Below are 15,637 nucleotides of genomic sequence, written 5' to 3' on the forward strand. Positions count from 1 at the left end.
ACGCCCACCAGGAACAATATATAAAGCTAAACGAGCCGTTCACTGGGTACTTATACGTACCAAAATCCCTATTGATTTACCTGTTTTTACAAGGAAATAAAATGTGAAAAAAATATTTCTACATCCCATGGCCTTTCCCAACCATTTAAATTTTTCTCTTACAGGGCTAACACTTCCGAAAAACCAATACAACGCCCACCCGGAACAATATATAAATCTAAACGAGCCGTTCACTGGGTACTTATCCGTACGAAAATCTCTATTGATTTACCTGTTTTTACAAGGAAATAAAATGTGAAAAAAATATTTCTGCATCCCATGGCCTTTCCCAACCATTTAAATTTTTCTCTTACAGGGCTAACACTTCCGAAAAACCAATACAACGCCCACCCGGAACAATATATAAAGCTAAACGAGCCGTTCACTGGGTACTTATCCGTACGAAAATCCCTATTGATTTACCTGTTTTTACAAGGAAATAAAATGTGAAAAAAATATTTCTACATCCCATGGCCTTTCCCAACCATTTAAATTTTTCTCTTACAGGGCTAACACTTCCGAAAAACCAATACAACGCCCACCGGGAACAATATATAAAGCTAAACGAGCCGTTCACTGGGTACTTATACGTACGAAAATCCCTATTGATTTACCTGATTTTACAAGGAAATAAAATGTGAAAAAAATATTTCTGCATCCCATGGCCTTTCCCAACCATTTAAATTTTTCTCTTACAGGTCTATCACTTCCGAAAAACCAATACAACGCCCACCCGGAACAATATATAAAGCTAAACGAGCCGTTCACTGGGTACTTATCCGTACGAAAATCCCTATTGATTTACCTGTTTTTACAAGGAAATAAAATGTGAAAAAAATATTTCTGCATCCCATGGCCTTTCCCAACCATTTAAATTTTTCTCTTACAGATCTATCACTTCCGAAAATCCAATACAACGCCCACCCAGAACAATATATAAAGCTAAACGAGCCGTTCACTGGGTACTTATACGTACGAAAATCCCTATTGATTTACCTGTTTTTACAAGGAAATAAAATGTGAAAAAAATATTTCTACATCCCATGGCCTTTCCCAACCATTTAAATTTTTCTCTTACAGGGCTAACACTTCCGAAAAACCAATACAACGCCCACCCGGAACAATATATAAAGCTAAACGAACCGTTCACTGGGTACTTATCCGTACGAAAATCCCTATTGATTTACCTGTTTTTATAAGGAAATAAAATGTGAAAAAAATATTTCTACATCCCATGGCCTTTCCCAACCATTTAAATTTTTCTCTTACAGGGCTAACACTTCCGAAAAACCAATACAACGCCCACCCGGACCAATATATAAAGCTAAACGAGCCGTTCATTGGGTACTTATACGTACGAAAATCCCTATTGATTTACCTGTTTTTACAAGGAAATAAAATGTGAAAAAAATATTTCTACATCCCATGGCCTTTCCCAACCATTTAAATTTTTCTCTTACAGGGCTAACACTTCCGAAAAACCAATACAACGCCCACCGGGAACAATATATAAATCTAAACGAGCCGTTCACTGGCTACTTATACGTACGAAAATCCCTATTGATTTACCTGATTTTACAAGGAAATAAAATGTGAAAAAAATATTTCTGCATCCCATGGCCTTTCCCAACCATTTAAATTTTTCTCTTACAGGTCTATCACTTCCGAAAAACCAATACAACGCCCACCCGGAACAATATATAAAGCTAAACGAGCCGTTCACTGGGTACTTATACGTACGAAAATCCCTATTGATTTACCTGTTTTTACAAGGAAATAAAATGTGAAAAAAATATTTCTACATCCCATGGCCTTTCCCAACCATTTAAATTTTTCTCTTACAGGGCTAACACTTCCGAAAAACCAATACAACGCCCACCCGGAACAATATATAAAGCTAAACGAACCGTTCACTGGGTACTTATCCGTACGAAAATCCCTATTGATTTACCTGTTTTTACAAGGAAATAAAATGTGAAAAAAATATTTCTACATCCCATGGCCTTTCCCAATCATTTAAATTTTTCTCTTACAGGGCTAACACTTCCGAAAAAACAATACAACGCCCACCCGGACCAATATATAAAGCTAAACGAGCCGTTCACTGGGTACTTATACATACGAAAATCCCTATTGATTTACCTGTTTTTACAAGGAAATAAAATGTGAAAAAAATATTTCTGCATCCCATGGCCTTTCCCAACCATTTAAATTTTTCTCTTACAGGTCTATCTCTTCCGAAAAACCAATACAACGCCCACCAGGAACAATATATAAAGCTAAACGAGCTGTTCACTGGGTACTTATACGTACCAAAATCCCTATTGATTTACCTGTTTTTACAAGGAAATAAAATGTGAAAAAAATATTTCTACATCCCATGGCCTTTCCCAACCATTTAAATTTTTCTCTTACAGGGCTAACACTTCCGAAAAACCAATACAACGCCCACCCGGAACAATATATAAAGCTAAACGAGCCGTTCACTGGGTACTTATACGTACGAAAATCCCTATTGATTTACCTGTTTTTACAAGGAAATAAAATGTGAAAAAAATATTTCTGCATCCCATGGCCTTTCCCAACCATTTAAATTTTTCTCTTACAGGGCTAACACTTCCGAAAAACCAATACAACGCCCACCCGGAACAATATATAAAGCTAAACGAGCCGTTCACTGGGTACTTATCCGTACGAAAATCTCTATTGATTTACCTGTTTTTACAAGGAAATAAAATGTGAAAAAAATATTTCTACATCCCATGGCCTTTCCCAACCATTTAAATTTTTCTCTTACAGGGCTAACACTTCCGAAAAACCAATACAACGCCCACCCGGAACAATATATAAAGCTAAACGAGCCGTTCACTGGGTACTTATACGTACGAAAATCCCTATTGATTTACCTGATTTTACAAGGAAATAAAATGTGAAAAAAATATTTCTGCATCCCATGGCCTTTCCCAACCATTTAAATTTTTCTCTTACAGGTCTATCACTTCCGAAAAACCAATACAACGCCCACCCGGAACAATATATAAAGCTAAACGAGCCGTTCACTGGGTACTTATACGTACGAAAATCCCTATTGATTTACCTGTTTTTACAAGGAAATAAAATGTGAAAAAAATATTTCTGCATCCCATGGCCTTTCCCAACCATTTAAATTTTTCTCTTACAGGGCTAACACTTCCGAAAAACCAATACAACGCCCACCCGGAACAATATATAAAGCTAAACGAACCGTTCACTGGGTACTTATCCGTAAGAAAATCCCTATTGATTTACCTGTTTTTACAAGGAAATAAAATGTGAAAAAAATATTTCTACATCCCATGGCCTTTCCCAACCATTTAAATTTTTCTCTTACAGGGTTAACACTTCCGAAAAACCAATACAAGGCCCACCCGGACCAATATATAAAGCAAAATGAGCCGTTCACTGGGTACTTATACGTACGAAAATCCGTATTGATTTACCTGATTTTACAAGGAAATAAAATGTGAAAAAAATATTTCTGCATCCCATGGCCTTTCCCAACCATTTAAATTTTTCTCTTACAGGGCTAACACTTCCGAAAAACCAATACAACGCCCACCCGGACCAATATATAAAGCTAAACGAACCGTTCACTGGGTACTTATCCGTACGAAAATCCCTATTGATTTACCTGTTTTTACAAGGAAATAAAATGTGGAAAAAATATTTCTACATCCCATGGCCTTTCCCAACCATTTAAATTTTTCTCTTACAGGTCTAACACTTCCGAAAAACCAATACAACGCCCACCCAGACCAATATATAAAGCTAAACGAACCGTTCACTGGGTACTTATCCGTACGAAAAACCCTATTGATTTACCTGTTTTACAAGGAAATAAAATGTGAAAGAAATATTTCTACATCCCATGGCCTTTCCCAACCATTTAAATTTTTCTCTTACAGGTCTAACAATTCCGAAAAACCAATACAACGCCCACCCGGAACAATATATAAAGCTAAACGAACCGTTCACTGGGTACTTATATGTACGAAAATCCCTATTGATTTACCTGTTTTTACAAGGAAATAAAATGTGAAAAAAAAAATTCTACATCCCATGGCCTTTCCCAACCATTTAAATTTTTCTCTTACAGGGCTAACACTTCCGAAAAACCAATACAACGCCCACCCGGACCAATATATAAAGCTAAACGAACCGTTCACTGGGTACTTATATGTACGAAAATCCCTATTGATTTACCTGTTTTTACTAGGAAACAAAATGTGAAAAAAATATTTCTACATCCCATGGCCTTTCCCAACCATTTAAATTTTTCTCTTACAAGTCTATCACTTCCGAAAAACCAATACAACGCCCACCCGGATCAATATATAAAGCTAAAAGAACCGATCACTGGGTACTTATCCGTACGAAAATCCCTATTGATTTACCTGTTTTTACAAGGAAATAAAATGTGAAAAAATATTTCTACATCCAATGGCCTTTCCCAACCATTTAAATTTTTCTCTTACAGGTCTATCACTTCCGAAAAACCAATACAACGCCCACCCGGAACAATATATAAAGCTAAACGAGCCGTTCACTGGGTACTTATAAGTACGAAAATCCCTATTGATTTACCTGTTTTTACAAGGAAATAAAATGTGAAAAAAATATTTCTACATCCCATGGCCTTTCCCAACCATTTAAATTTTTCTCTTACAGGGCTAACACTTCTGAAAAACCGATACAACGCCCACCCGGACCAATATATAAAGCTAAACGAACCGTTCACTGGGTACTTATCCGTACGAAAATCCCTATTGATTTACCTGTTTTTACAAGGAAATAAAATGTGGAAAAAATATTTCTACATCCCATGGCCTTTCCCAACCATTTAAATTTTTCTCTTACAGGGCTAACACTTCCGAAAAACCAATACAACGCCCACCCAGACAAATATATAAAGCTAAACGAACCGTTCACTGGGTACTTATCCGTACGAAAAACCCTATTGATTTACCTGTTTTACAAGGAAATAAAACGTGAAAAAAATATTTCTACATCCCATGGCCTTTCCCAACCATTTAAATTTTTCTCTTACAGGTCTAACAATTCCAAAAAACCAATACAACGCCCACCCGGAACAATATATAAAGCTAAACGAACCGTTCACTGGGTACTTATATGTACGAAAATCCCTATTGATTTACCTGTTTTTACAAGGAAATAAAATGTGAAAAAAAAAATTTCTACATCCCATCCCTTTCCCAACCCTTTAAATTTTTCTCTTACAGGGCTAACACTTCCGAAAAACCAATACAACGCCCACCCGGACCAATATATAAAGCTAAACGAACCGTTCACTGGGTACTTATCCGTACGAAAATCCCTATTGATTTACCTGTTTTTACAAGGAAATAAAATGTGGAAAAAATATTTCTACATCCCATGGCCTTTCCCAACCATTTAAATTTTTCTCTTACAGGGCTAACACTTCTGAAAAACCGATACAACGCCCACCCGGACCAATATATAAAGCTAAACGAACCGTTCACTGGGTACTTATCCGTACGAAAATCCCTATTGATTTACCTGTTTTTACAAGGAAATAAAATGTGGAAAAAATATTTCTACATCCCATGGCCTTTCCCAACCATTTAAATTTTTCTCTTACAGGGCTAACACTTCCGAAAAACCAATACAACGCCCACCCAGACAAATATATAAAGCTAAACGAACCGTTCACTGGGTACTTATCCGTACGAAAAACCCTATTGATTTACCTGTTTTACAAGGAAATAAAATGTGAAAAAAATATTTCTACATCCCATGGCCTTTCCCAACCATTTAAATTTTTCTCTTACAGGTCTAACAATTCCAAAAAACCAATACAACGCCCACCCGGAACAATATATAAAGCTAAACGAACCGTTCACTGGGTACTTATATGTACGAAAATCCCTATTGATTTACCTGTTTTTACAAGGAAATAAAATGTGAAAAAAAAAATTTCTACATCCCATCCCTTTCCCAACCCTTTAAATTTTTCTCTTACAGGGCTAACACTTCCGAAAAACCAATACAACGCCCACCCGGACCAATATATAAAGCTAAACGAACCGTTCACTGGGTACTTATCCGTACGAAAATCCCTATTGATTTACCTGTTTTTACAAGGAAATAAAATGTGGAAAAAATATTTCTACATCCCATGGCCTTTCCCAACCATTTAAATTTTTCTCTTACAGGGCTAACACTTCCGAAAAACCAATACAACGCCCACCCAGACCAATATATAAAGCTAAACGAACCGTTCACTGGGTACTTATCCTTACGAAAAACCCTATTGATTTACCTGTTTTACAAGGAAATAAAATGTGAAAAAAATATTTCTACATCCCATGGCCTTTCCCAACCATTTAAATTTTTCTCTTACAGGTCTAACAATTCCGAAAAACCAATACAACGCCCACCCGGAACAATATATAAAGCTAAACGAACCGTTCACTGGGTACTTATATGTACGAAAATCCCTATTGATTTACCTGTTTTTACAAGGAAATAAAATGTGAAAAAAAAAATTTCTACATCCCATCCCTTTCCCAACCCTTTAAATTTTTCTCTTACAGGGCTAACACTTCCGAAAAACCAATACAACGCCCACCCGGACCAATATATAAAGCTAAACGAACCGTTCACTGGGTACTTATATGTACGAAAATCCCTATTGATTTACCTGTTTTTACTAGGAAACAAAATGTGAAAAAAATATTTCTACATCCCATGGCCTTTCCCAACCATTTAAATTTTTCTCTTACAGGTCTAACACTTCCGAAAAACCAATACAACGCCCACCCGGATCAATATATAAAGCTAAACGAACCGTTCACTGGGTACTTATCCGTACGAAAATCCCTATTGATTTACCTGTTTTTACAAGGAAATAAAATGTGAAAAAATATTTCTACATCCCATGGCCTTTCCCAACCATTTAAATTTTTCTCTTACAGGTCTATCACTTCCGAAAAACCAATACAACGCCCACCCGGAACAATATATAAAGCTAAACGAGCCGTTCACTGGGTACTTATCCGTACGAAAATCCCTATTGATTTACCTGTTTTTACAAGTAAATAAAATGTGAAAAAAATATTTCTACATCCCATGGCCTTTCCCAACCATTTAAATTTTTCTCTTACAGGGCTAACACTTCCGAAAAACCAATACAACGCCCACCCGGACCAATATATAAAGCTAAACGAGCCGTTCACTGGATACTTATACGTACGAAAATCCCTATTGATTTACCTGATTTTACAAGAAAATAAAATGTGAAAAAAATATTTCTGCATCCCATGGCCTTTCCCAACCATTTAAATTTTTCTCTTACAGGTCTATCACTTCCGAAAAACCAATACAACGCCCACCCGGAACAATATATAAAGCTAAACGAGCCGTTCACTGGGTACTTATACGTACGAAAATCCCTATTGATTTACCTGTTTTTACAAGGAAATAAAATGTGAAAAAAATATTTCTGCATCCCATGGCCTTTCCCAACCATTTAAATTTTTCTCTTACAGGTCTATCACTTCCGAAAAACCAATACAACGCCCACCAGGAACAATATATAAAGCTAAACGAGCCGTTCACTGGGTACTTATACGTACGAAAATCCCTATTGATTTACCTGTTTTTACAAGGAAATAAAATGTGAAAAAAATATTTCTACATCCCATGGCCTTTCCCAACCATTTAAATTTTTCTCTTACAGGGCTAACACTTCCGAAAAACCAATACAACGCCCACCCGGAACAATATATAAAGCTAAACGAACCGTTCACTGGGTACTTATCCGTACGAAAATCCCTATTGATTTACCTGTTTTTACAAGGAAATAAAATGTGAAAAAAATATTTCTACATCCCATGGCCTTTCCCAACCATTTAAATTTTTCTCTTACAGGGCTAACACTTCCGAAAAACCAATACAACGCCCACCCGGACCAATATATAAAGCTAAACGAGCCGTTCACTGGGTACTTATACGTACGAAAATCCCTATTGATTTACCTGTTTTTACAAGGAAATAAAATGTGAAAAAAATATTTCTACATCCCATGGCCTTTCCCAACCATTTAAATTTTTCTCTTACAGGGCTAACACTTCCAAAAAACCAATACAACGCCCACCCGGAACAATATATAAAGCTAAACGAACCATTCACTGGTTACTTATCCGTACGAAAATCCCTATTGATTTACCTGATTTTACAAGGAAATAAAATGTGAAAAAAATATTTCAACATCCCATGGCCTTTCCCAACCATTTAAATTTTTCTCTTACAGGGCTAACACTTCCGAAAAACCAATACAACGCCCACCCGGACCAATATATAAAGCTAAACGAGCCGTTCACTGGGTACTTATACGTACGAAAATCCCTATTGATTTACCTGATTTTACAAGGAAATAAAATGTGAAAAAAATATTTCTGCATCCCATGGCCTTTCCCAACCATTTAAATTTTTCTCTTACAGGTCTATCACTTCCGAAAAACCAATACAACGCCAACCCGGAACAATATATAAAGCTAAACGAGCCGTTCACTGGGTACTTATACGTACGAAAATCCCTATTGATTTACCTGTTTTTACAAGGAAATAAAATGTGAAAAAAATATTTCTACATCCCATGGCCTTTCCCAACCATTTAAATTTTTCTCTTACAGGGCTAACACTTCCGAAAAACCAATACAACGCCCACCCGGACCAATATATAAAGCTAAACGAACCGTTCACTGGGTACTTATCCATACGAAAATCCCTATTGATTTACCTGTTTTTACAAGGAAATAAAATGTGGAAAAAATATTTCTACATCCCATGGCCTTTCCCAACCACTTAAATTTTTCTCTTACAGGGCTAACACTTCCGAAAAACCAATACAACGCCCACCCAGACCAATATATAAAGCTAAACGAACCGTTCACTGGGTACTTATCCGTACGAAAAACCCTATTGATTTACCTGTTTTACAAGGAAATAAAATGTGAAAAAAATATTTCTACATCCCATGGCCTTTCCCAACCATTTAAATTTTTCTCTTACAGGTCTAACACTTCTGAAAAACCAATACAACGCCCACCCGGAACAATATATAAAGCTAAACGAACCGTTCACTGGGTACTTATATGTACGAAAATCCCTATTGATTTACCTGTTTTTACAAGGAAATAAAATGTGAAAAAAAAATTTCTACATCCCATGGCCTTTCCCAACCATTTAAATTTTTCTCTTACAGGGCTAACACTTCCGAAAAACCAATACAACGCCCACCCGGACCAATATATAAAGTTAAACGAACCGTTCACTGGGTACTTATATGTATGAAAATCTCTATTGATTTACCTGTTTTTACAAGGAAATAAAATGTGAAAAAAATATTTCTACATCCCATGGCCTTTCCCAAAGATTTAAATTTTTCTCTTACAGGTCTAACACTTCCGAAAAACCAATACAATGCCCTCCCGGAACAATTTATAAAGCTAAACGAACTGTTCACTGGGTACTTATCCGTACGAAAATCCCTATTGATTTACCTGTTTTTACTAGGAAACAAAATGTGAAAAAAATATTTCTACATCCCATGGCCTTTCCCAACCATTTAAATTTTTCTCTTACAGGTCTAACACTTCCGAAAAACCAATACAACGCCCAACTGGATCAATATATAAAGCTAAACGAGCCGTTCACTGGGTACTTATACGTACGAAAATCTATATTGATTTACCTGTTTTTACAAGGAAATAAAATGTGAAAAAAATATTTCTACATCCCATGGCCCTTCCCAACCATTTAAATTTTTCTCTTACAGGGCTAACACTTCCGAAAAACCAATACAACGCCCACCCGGAACAATATATACAGCTAAACGAGCCGTTCACTGGGTACTTATACGTACGAAAATCCCTATTGATTTACCTGTTTTTACAAGGAAATAAAATGTGAAAAAAATATTTCTGCATCCCATGGCCTTTCCCAACCATTTAAATTTTTCTCTTACAGGGCTAACACTTCTGAAAAACCTATACAACGCCCACCCGGACCAATATATAAAGTTGAACGAACCGTTCACTGGGTACTTATACGTACGAAAATCTCTATTGATTTACCTGTTTTTACAAGGAAATAAAATGTGAAAAAAATATTTCTGCATCCCATGGCCTTTCCCAACCATTTAAATTTTTCTCTTACAGGTCTATCACCTCCGAAAAACCAATACAACGCCCACCAGGAACAATATATAAAGCTAAACGAGCCGTTCACTGGGTACTTATACGTACGAAAATCCCTATTGATTTACCTGTTTTTACAAGGAAATAAAATGTGAAAAAAATATTTCTACATCCCATGGCCTTTCCCAAACATTTAAATTTTTCTCTTACAGGGCTAACACTTCCGAAAAACCAATACAACGCCCACCCGGAACAATATATAAAGCTAAACGAACCATTCACTGGGTACTTATCCGTACGAAAATCCCTATTGATTTACCTGATTTTACAAGGAAATAAAATGTGAAAAAAATATTTCTACATCCCATGGCCTTTCCCAACCATTTAAATTTTTCTCTTACAGGGCTAACACTTCCGAAAAACCAATACAACGCCCACCCGGACCAATATATAAAGCTAAACGAGCCGTTCACTGGGTACTTATACGTACGAAAATCCCTATTGATTTACCTGATTTTACAAGGAAATAAAATGTGAAAAAAATATTTCTGCATCCCATGGCCTTTCCCAACCATTTAAATTTTTCTCTTTCAGGTCTATCACTTCCGAAAAACCAATACAACGCCAACCCGGAACAATATATAAAGCTAAACGAGCCGTTCACTGGGTACTTATACGTACGAAAATCCCTATTGATTTACCTGTTTTTACAAGGAAATAAAATGTGAAAAAAATATTTCTACATCCCATGGCCTTTCCCAACCATTTAAATTTTTCTCTTACAGGGCTAACACTTCCGAAAAACCAATACAACGCCCACCCGGACCAATATATAAAGCTAAACGAACCGTTCACTGGGTACTTATCCATACGAAAATCCCTATTGATTTACCTGTTTTTACAAGGAAATAAAATGTGGAAAAAATATTTCTACCTCCCATGGCCTTTCCCAACCCTTTAAATTTTTCTCTTACAGGGCTAACACTTCCGAAAAACCAATACAACGCCCACCCAGACCAATATATAAAGCTAAACGAACCGTTCACTGGGTACTTATCCGTACGAAAAACCCTATTGATTTACCTGTTTTACAAGGAAATAATATGTGAAAAAAATATTTCTACATCCCATGGCCTTTCCCAACCATTTAAATTTTTCTCTTACAGGTCTAACACTTCCGAAAAACCAATACAACGCCCACCCGGAACAATATATAAAGCTAAACGAACCGTTCACTGGGTACTTATATGTACGAAAATCCCTATTGATTTACCTGTTTTTACAAGGAAATAAAATGTGAAAAAAAATTTCTACATCCCATGGCCTTTCCCAACCATTTAAATTTTTCTCTTACAGGGCTAACACTTCCGAAAAACCAATACAACGCCCACCCGGACCAATATATAAAGTTAAACGAACCGTTCACTGGGTACTTATATGTATGAAAATCTCTATTGATTTACCTGTTTTTACAAGGAAATAAAATGTGAAAAAAATATTTCTACATCCCATGGCCTTTCCCAAAGATTTAAATTTTTCTCTTACAGGTCTAACACTTCCGAAAAACCAATACAATGCCCTCCCGGAACAATATATAAAGCTAAACGAACCGTTCACTGGGTACTTATCCGTACGAAAATCCCTATTGATTTACCTGTTTTTACTAGGAAACAAAATGTGAAAAAAATATTTCTACATCCCATGGCCTTTCCCAACCATTTAAATTTTTCTCTTACAGGTCTAACACTTCCGAAAAACCAATACAACGCCCACCCGGATCAATATATAAAGCTAAACGAACCGTTCACTGGGTACTTATCCGTACGAAAATCCCTATTGATTTACCTGTTTTTACAAGGAAATAAAATGTGAAAAAAATATTTCTGCATCCCATGGCCTTTCCCAACCATTTAAATTTTTCTCTTACAGGGCTAACACTTCTGAAAAACCTATACAACGCCCACCCGGACCAATATATAAAGTTGAACGAACCGTTCACTGGGTACTTATATGTATGAAAATCTCTATTGATTTACCTGTTTTTACAAGGAAATAAAATGTGAAAAAAATATTTCTGCATCCCATGGCCTTTCCCAACCATTTAAATTTTTCTCTTACAGGTCTATCACCTCCGAAAAACCAATACAACGCCCACCAGGAACAATATATAAAGCTAAACGAGCCGTTCACTGGGTACTTATACGTACGAAAATCCCTATTGATTTACCTGTTTTTACAAGGAAATAAAATGTGAAAAAAATATTTCTACATCCCATGGCCTTTCCCAAACATTTAAATTTTTCTCTTACAGGGCTAACACTTCCGAAAAACCAATACAACGCCCACCCGGAACAATATATAAAGCTAAACGAACCATTCACTGGGTACTTATCCGTACGAAAATCCCTATTGATTTACCTGATTTTACAAGGAAATAAAATGTGAAAAAAATATTTCTACATCCCATGGCCTTTCCCAACCATTTAAATTTTTCTCTTACAGGGCTAACACTTCCGAAAAACCAATACAACGCCCACCCGGACCAATATATAAAGCTAAACGAGCCGTTCACTGGGTACTTATACGTACGAAAATCCCTATTGATTTACCTGATTTTACAAGGAAATAAAATGTGAAAAAAATATTTCTGCATCCCATGGCCTTTCCCAACCATTTAAATTTTTCTCTTACAGGTCTATCACTTCCGAAAAACCAATACAACGCCAACCCGGAACAATATATAAAGCTAAACGAGCCGTTCACTGGGTACTTATACGTACGAAAATCCCTATTGATTTACCTGTTTTTACAAGGAAATAAAATGTGAAAAAAATATTTCTACATCCCATGGCCTTTCCAAACCATTTAAATTTTTCTCTTACAGGGCTAACACTTCCGAAAAACCAATACAACGCCCACCCGGACCAATATATAAAGCTAAACGAACCGTTCACTGGGTACTTATCCATACGAAAATCCCTATTGATTTACCTGTTTTTACAAGGAAATAAAATGTGGAAAAAATATTTCTACCTCCCATGGCCTTTCCCAACCATTTAAATTTTTCTCTTACAGGGCTAACACTTCCGAAAAACCAATACAACGCCCACCCAGACCAATATATAAAGCTAAACGAACCGTTCACTGGGTACTTATCCGTACGAAAAACCCTATTGATTTACCTGTTTTACAAGGAAATAAAATGTGAAAAAAATATTTCTACATCCCATGGCCTTTCCCAACCATTTAAATTTTTCTCTTACAGGTCTAACACTTCCGAAAAACCAATACAACGCCCACCCGGAACAATATATAAAGCTAAACGAACCGTTCACTGGGTACTTATATGTACGAAAATCCCTATTGATTTACCTGTTTTTACAAGGAAATAAAATGTGAAAAAAAAATTTCTACATCCCATGGCCTTTCCCAACCATTTAAATTTTTCTCTTACAGGGCTAACACTTCCGAAAAACCAATACAACGCCCACCCGGACCAATATATAAAGTTAAACGAACCGTTCACTGGGTACTTATATGTATGAAAATCTCTATTGATTTACCTGTTTTTACAAGGAAATAAAATGTGAAAAAAATATTTCTACATCCCATGGCCTTTCCCAAAGATTTAAATTTTTCTCTTACAGGTCTAACACTTCCGAAAAACCAATACAATGCCCTCCCGGAACAATATATAAAGCTAAACGAACTGTTCACTGGGTACTTATCCGTACGAAAATCCCTATTGATTTACCTGTTTTTACTAGGAAACAAAATGTGAAAAAAATATTTCTACATCCCATGGCCTTTCCCAACCATTTAAATTTTTCTCTTACAGGTCTAACACTTCCGAAAAACCAATACAACGCCCACCCGGATCAATATATAAAGCTAAACGAACCGTTCACTGGGTACTTATCCGTACGAAAATCCCTATTGATTTACCTGTTTTTACAAGGAAATAAAATGTGAAAAAAATATTTCTGCATCCCATGGCCTTTCCCAACCATTTAAATTTTTCTCTTACAGGGCTAACACTTCTGAAAAACCTATACAACGCCCACCCGGAACAATATATACAGCTAAACGAGCCGTTCACTGGGTACTTATCCGTACGAAAATCTATATTGATTTACCTGATTTTACAAGGAAATAAAATGTGAAAAAAATATTTCTACATCCCATGGCCCTTCCCAACCATTTAAATTTTTCTCTTACTAGGCTAACACTTCCGAAAAACCAATACAACGCCCACCCGGAACAATATATACAGCTAAACGAGCCGTTCACTGGGTACTTATACGTACGAAAATCCCTATTGATTTACCTGTTTTTACAAGGAAATAAAATGTGAAAAAAATATTTCTGCATCCCATGGCCTTTCCCAACCATTTAAATTTTTCTCTTACAGGTCTATCACTTCCGAAAAACCAATACAACGCCCACCAGGAACAATATATAAAGCTAAACGAGCCATTCACTGGGTACTTATACGTACGAAAATCCCTATTGATTTACCTGTTTTTACAAGGAAATAAAATGTGAAAAAAATATTTCTACATCCCATGGCCTTTCCCAACCATTTAAATTTTTCTCTTACAGGGCTAACACTTCCGAAAAACCAATACAACGCCCACCCGGACCAATATATAAAGCTAAACGAACCGTTCACTGGGTACTTATCCGTACGAAAATCCCTATTGATTTACCTGTTTTTACAAGGAAATAAAATGTGAAAAAAATATTTCTGCATCCCATGGCCTTTCCCAACCATTTAAATTTTTCTCTTACAGGTCTATCACTTCAGAAAAACCAATACAACGCCCACCCGGAACAATATATAAAGCTAAACGAGCCGTTCACTGGGTACTTATACGTACGAAAAACCCTATTGATTTACCTGTTTTACAAGGAAATAAAATGTAAAAAAAATATTTCTACATCCCATGGCCTTTCCCAACCATTTAAATTTTTCTCTTACAGGTCTAACACTTCCGAAAAACCAATACAACGCCCACCCGGAACAATATATAAAGCTAAACGAACCGTTCACTGGGTACTTATATGTACGAAAATCCCTATTGATTTACCTGTTTTTACAAGGAAATAAAATGTGAAAAAAAAATTTCTACATCCCATGGCCTTTCCCAACCATTTAAATTTTTCTCTTACAGGGCTAACACTTCCGAAAAACCAATACAACGCCCACCCGGACCAATATATAAAGTTAAACGAACCGTTCACTGGGTACTTATATGTATGAAAATCTCTATTGATTTACCTGTTTTTACAAGGAAATAAAATGTGAAAAAAATATTTCTACATCCCATGGCCTTTCCCAAAGATTTAAATTTTTCTCTTACAGGTCTAACACTTCC

The sequence above is a fragment of the Paroedura picta genome, chromosome 9 (genome assembly GCF_049243985.1).
Source record: "Paroedura picta isolate Pp20150507F chromosome 9, Ppicta_v3.0, whole genome shotgun sequence".
Classification (NCBI taxonomy): Eukaryota; Metazoa; Chordata; class Lepidosauria; order Squamata; family Gekkonidae; genus Paroedura; species Paroedura picta.